The 6,578-nt window shown below is 39.3% G+C and overlaps 1 pseudogene; it reads left to right on the top strand.

Annotated features, from left to right (window-relative positions):
- Positions 1-5,300: 5,300 nt before the first annotated feature.
- LOC105002392 lies at positions 5,301-6,327 on the top strand (annotated as a pseudogene).
- Positions 6,328-6,578: the final 251 nt, after the last annotated feature.

The raw sequence follows: 6,578 nt of genomic DNA, 5'->3' as shown, positions 1-6,578 counted from the left end.
ATGTAGTGGAATTCTCTTTTCTCTGATGAAAGTGGTTATATCACTATATATTCAAAAAATTAGGAAAATTGGACTTTCTGATTATTTATAATTAACCAGTAAATGTTTATTAAGTAGGTATTCTACATAACTAGGTTCTGGGGAATGAATGTGATTGAAAAAATATATAGTCTCTATTTATAATCTAACAAACTATAGCTGACATGACTAGAGATTAATTACAAAAAAAATATTTAGTAGGAAAATTAATTTAAATGGCTTTCAAAATATATAACCACTGTATAAACAAAGCTCAAGAAAGAGTATACTTGCTTATTCTGGTGCTTTGTACCAGCTCAAGAGAAATCATCTGTATTAAAAGTTTATTATGTGTACTCATTACTTGGTCTGACATATATCTCTATAACTTCTTCCACTGGCATGTTCAAACATAAATATGATGTTTTCTTATACAAAGAATTAATAATGTCAAGTGTATGAAACCATATGTAACATTGCCGGGCCATGGTAGATATTTAGTTCCTTTAATTCTTTTAATATTTAATACAGATAATCAAGAATAGTTATTGTGAAAACTGAACAAGTACTGAAGGGGAATGTTTTAGATGGGGTATGATTGGATAAGGGGAGATATAAGATGTTTTGAGTAAGATCTGGAACAGAGTCATAGGTATAAAATGACAAAGTAGTAAAAAGGCATATAAAATAGGAGCATAAAATTGAGAGTTAATATGTTGTATTAATGATGTAGAGATCCATGTAAATGTAGAGGTCAATGTGGAAAGTAAAAAGAAATAACATAAGAATGTGATTAGAATCAGGCAAGGAATTCTCTCTTAAAGATTTACTTTATATCAATATGATAGGCAATAGGGAAAACTGTACTCAATGTTAGGGTTAAAAAGACTGATAAGATTAGGTTCCTGAACTGAAAGAACACATAATAAACGAGGGTAGAACATTTGCTGGGTATCCAAAATTATTTTGAATTTTATTCAGTTTATTGATAAATATATCCATTCGATGTTTTTATTTCTAAAGTGTTAATTTTCAGATTCTCATGCACTAATCAGAGGGAAAGTATCCATAGTTCTTCTGGTTGAAGAACAAAAGAACCATATCCCAGGATGGTCCCTAACATCAGTGCATTTTTCTCAATCCTTATGATTTTCAGGGTGATTGTCAAGATGTAGTTTGGCCGTGAAAGTCCTCCTTAGATATCATTTGTTAATTCAGTAGTCTACAGCAAGATTTGGAATGACTTGATGAGGTGTGCTGAATATTTTCTGCTGTTCATCCTCTTCACCCTGCTCTCTGCCCTAGGAGACTGGTTCCTAAAGACCGAATCATCTGGAAGCTGGTCTTAGCTTGAGACTGTCTGAATTCTGAGGCCAGAGCTCTGGTCAGGTGGCCCATCCCCCATAGCAACAATCTCATTTCAGCTTTGGTTGCTACTACTTCCCTTTGCCCCTCAAGTCTAGCGAGAGTAACACCTTCATGTTGGCCGGTACTTCAGTTGAATTCCGTTAAACTTGCCCAGATCTTTGATTAAACTATCTTTTGAATGGGTTTCTGTTTCTTGCTGAAATTCTGATATAAGGCTTCCAGTCACAGTCCCAGGAAGAAGATTATAGAAAAGGAATATACACTAAAAAAAGAGGGACTCGGCAGAAGAGGCTGTGTTTATGTTGTGGTAACAAACAAGAACTAAAATCTTAGTGGTTTAACACATAGATGATTATTTCTCTGTCACTCAAAGGTCACTATCATTGATGTGATTCTTCAAGGCAGCTATCATTCATGTGTCACTTAGCAATCTCATGGTCTTTGATTTTTCTGGCTCCAGTTTCTTACCACAAGACATCCACATTTGCTGCTGCAGGCGGAAAGGGAACTGGAAAATTGCACAGTGGCTTTTTACTGCCTCAGCCAAGAAGCAAAACACATCACTTCTTCTCATAGTTGATTGACTTGAAGTATCAGACCTCCCCGACCAACTCCTAAGGGGCTGGGAACTTTAGTCCTGTGTGAGCTCAGGAAGGAAAAAGGACATGGAATACCTACTATTGTGGTATAATAAGCAATATGTGCATGCGCAGTAACTAAGTCCTGTTTGACTTTTTGCAACCCCATGAACTGTAGCCCTCCAGGCTCCTCTGTCCATGGGATTTCCCAGGCAAGAATACTGGAGTGGGTTGCCATTTCCTCCTCCAGGGGATCTTCCCGACCCAGGGATCAAACCCACATTTCCTGTGTCTCCTGCACTGGCGGCTAAGCCACCTGGGAAGCCCCGTAATAAGCAATATCTTTGGCTTTTGTCCGTGGTTCCCAGCACAGGGTTCCATTGTAACTTTCTGAGTGGTAGGAGTGACCTTTGTCATTCATAATAAGCCCCTTTATATCACACTTAAGTTTATGCTAATGAGATAACTTAGAATAAGGTCCCTAGATAGCCTCAGGATGGCACTGGTCACCAGAAAGACCAAGCGATTAGAGGGTAGGAACTTGCACCCCCACCCACTGACTTCCAGGGAGAGGAGAGGGGCTGGATACTGAACTCATTGAAACTTAGAGAGCTTCCAGAGTGATGAACAGGTCAGGTTGGTGGGAGGGTGGCATACCTGGAGAGGACAAGGAAGCCCTGTGCCCTCCCCACCCTGTGTCCTTTTCCATCTGCTATTCCTTTGTATCTTTCATAATAAACTGGAGTTATAGGCATAGCATTTTCTTGAGTTCTATGAGTCATTCTAACAAATTATCAAACCTTGGAGGGAGAAGAGGTAATAGGAACTCTGGAATTTGTAGCCAAGTTAGACAGATGTGGACTGTCTGGTACCAGGGACTTGGTACTTAGGCCTGATGTTTGAGAGAGAGCAGTATTATGAGATTGAATCCTTAAACTTGTGAAGTCCAACACTAACTCTGGGTAGTTAGGGTGGTTAGTATCAGAATAGTATTGAATTGTAGGACACTCAGATGGTGTCAGAGAATCAAAGAGTTAGAGATGTAGTGTTGGAAAAGATGAAATGTAGACATTGATAAGTTAAATTGTCATGTTAAAATTTAAGAGTAGCAAATGAAAAAGATCAAATATCATATACAAAGTCAATTGATTTATAGGTCATATGCAATAACTATAATAATAACACATAATGTTTACTAAATGCTTTACAAATATTAAGCCATAACAACCCTATTTAACAAGTAGCAATTGTCCACATTCTGGCTCTAAAATTCATGCTATTAACCCCTAATGCTAACATTTTATATATGTCTTTATTTGATTACCATTGCAATAGATATCAGCATGTTTTATACAGATAGCAATAAACAATAGTAAATGTGGCATGAAAAGATATACAAAATGTTAACAATTAGTATATGAAACTGAAAATCTTCATAGTTTAGAAAAAAAAAGCATTTGCTCTTGGCAGTCAGTGAAGATAGAATCATCCCTTAAACTAAACTAAAGTACTAGAAAATAGAAATGGTGGTAGTTTAGTCGATAAGTTGTGTCAGACTCTTTATGACCCCATGAACTGTAGCCTGCCAGGCTCCTCTGTCCATGATTTTCCAGGCAAGAATACTGGAGTGGGTTGTCATTTACTTCTCTGGGGCGTTTCCCTGATCTTCCCCACAAAGGGATCAAACCCATGTCTCCTGCGTTACAAGTGGATTCTTTACTGACTGAGCCACCAGGGAAGCCAATGGATTTGATGATACGTGAGAACTTATTGCAGAAGTGTCACATTTCAAATCAGTAAGATAGACAAATTACTTAATAAAGTGAAGAACAGGTAGTCATCTTGAAAGAAATGAGAATTTAGAGACCTACTTTACTCCTTACACAAAAATGAGATCCAGATTGATCAACAATTTATATGTAAAAGTGTTTGAAGAAGGAAGAATGATTGTTTAAATTTTTTATGCTGTGAAATCCTTTTTTTTCTGGGTTGAGTATATCCAACCCAGAAGCAAAAGCAAAAGCAGCAAGCTTTCTTTGAAAGTTTTATGCAGTAAAAAATAACATAAACAAATTTACAGAGGGAGCCAGGTTTTCTCACCCACCACATCAACAAAGCAGTTCGGCATTATTGTTTTATGTAGTGATGCTCCATGTAAGGTTCTATCTAACAAAATGTTCTTGTACTAGAATAAGATAAAGAGGAGGAAGAAGTTGAAAAACACTCTCTAGTTGTGCACACTAAGGCCCAGAGCAGTTAAGGTCACAGAGTCACAATCTGCTCTAGACTTGCGCTGTTTTGTTGTTTGTTTTGTTTCTTTTTATTATCCCTTTGTTAAGATTAAAAAACACTATATTGCCATTAAAATAAATCCTCTTTTTCAGTAATAAAAGAGCCTACTGATTTTTTCAGTTTGCTTAGTCCTTAGTAGTTTTGAATCTTTTTCATGTGTCCCATTATTGATTATTTAATTACTTATTAGCACTGTCTGAAAATATGTAGGTTAGGAAAAATGGAATAGACTTTGCAAAGAAACGTACAATGGGTGTGTTTCTTTTAGAGGTATTTAAAAATTCTTCCAAACAAAAATTCATTAGAACTGCCTTAAAACTCCTTTTATAGTGTAAGCAAAATCCTGTGGACTCTGTTAAGGTATCTTTTTCTTATGCAGTTGTCAAGTGTGCAAGAAAACTACTTGTGTTTATTTGGAGTTTATCCTCCTAATAAACGCATTTCATTAAAAAAAAAATTCATTAGAGACCTTACTTGATGGTCCAGTGGTTAAGAATCCTCCTTGCAATGCAGGGGATACACGTTTGATCCTTGGTCTGGGAGGATTCCACATGCCGTGGAGCAACTAAGTCTGTGTACCACAACTACTGAGCCCACACGCTGCAACTGTTTAAAGAAAATGAAGTCGCTCAGTGGTGACCGACCCTCTGCAACCCCATGGACAGTAGCCTGCACCAAGCTCCTCGGTCCATGGGATTTTCTAGGCTAGAGTACTGGGGTGGGTTGCCATTTCCTTCGCCAGGGGATCTTCCCTACCCGGGGATCGAACCCAGGTTTCCCGCATTGTAGACAGACACTTCACTGTTTGAGCCAAGCCTGCATGCTAAAGCCTGTGCTTCTCAACAGGGAAGAAGCTTGTGCTCCGCAACAAGAAAAGACACTGAGATGAGAAGCCCGCGAACCACAAGTTGAGAGCAGCCCACACTTGCTGTAACTAGCGAAAGCCAGCACTCAGCAACGAAGAACTGCTAGAGTCAGAACGTAAACAATGAAAATAAAGAAATCTTTAAAAAAATTCATTAGCGCTCTTTCCCGCCTGGAACCATGGTGGGTGCAGAAGAGAAGAAAAAGAAGGTTTCTGCTCTGCCAGAAACCCTTAAGAAAAAGCGAAAGAATTTCACAGAGCTTAAGATCAAGCGACTGAGAAAGAAGTTTGCCCAAAAGATGCTTCGAAAGGCCAGGAGGAAGCTTATCTATGAAAAAGCTAAGCATTACCACAAGGAATACAGGCAGATGTACAGAACTGAAATTCGAATGGCTAGGATGGCACGAAAAGCCGGCAACGTCTATGAACCCGCGGAACCCAAATTGGCGTTTGTCATCAGGATCAGAGGTATCAATGGTGTGAGCCCAAAGGTTCGAAAGGTGCTGCAGCTCCTTCGCCTCCGGCAGATCTTCAATTGCACCTTTGTGAAGCTCAACAGGGCATCAATTAACGTGCTGAGAATTGTGGAGCCATACGTTGCATACTGCTAAATCGCTTCAGTCGCGTCCGACTCTGTGCGACCCCATAGACGGCAGCCCACCAGGCTCCCCCGTCCCTGGGACTCTCCAGGCAAGAACACTGGAGTGGGTTGCCATTTCCTTCTCCAATGCATGAAAGCGAAAAGTGAAAGTGAAATAGCTCAGTCGTGTCCGACTCCCAGCGACCCCATGGACTGCAGCCCACCAGGCTCCTCCATCCATGGGATTTTCCAGGCAAGAGCACTGGAACGGGGTGCCATTATCTTCTCCATACATTGCATGGGGGTACCCAAATTGAAGTCTGTAAATGAATTGATCTACAGGCGTGGTTATGGCAAAATCAACAAAAAGTGAATTGCCCTGACAGACAACGCATTGATTGCTCGATCTCTTGGGAAATACGGAATCATCTGCATGGAGGATCTATCTGATTCATGAGATCTATACCTTTGGAAAACGTTTCAAAGAAGCAAACGACTTCCTGTGGTCCTTTAAATTGTCTTCTCCACGAGGTGGAATGAAGAAAAAGACTGCCTATTTTGTAGAAGGTGGAGATGCTGGCAACAGGAAAGACCAGATCAACAGACTTATTAGAAGGATGAACTAAGGTATCTACCAGGATTATTTTTGTAATCTGGTCAGTAATAAACAATTGAAACAAAAAATAAATTAAATTAAAAAGTCATTAGCAACACACAGCCTAATGAAATTTGGCATAATGCCAAATGTCCAAAGTATTTTATTATAAAGAAGATGTCACCTTCAAGGCAATTACATAGCACAGGTACCTTGGTTGGTATCACAACTCTGCTGCTGCTGCTGCTAAATCGCTTCAATCGTGTCCGACTCTGTGCGACC

This window comes from Bison bison, unplaced genomic scaffold, assembly GCF_000754665.1.
Source record: "Bison bison bison isolate TAMUID 2011002044 unplaced genomic scaffold, Bison_UMD1.0 scf7180017864452, whole genome shotgun sequence".
NCBI classification, from domain to species: domain Eukaryota; kingdom Metazoa; phylum Chordata; class Mammalia; order Artiodactyla; family Bovidae; genus Bison; species Bison bison.
This window is presented reverse-complemented; position numbering and strand designations above follow the sequence as displayed.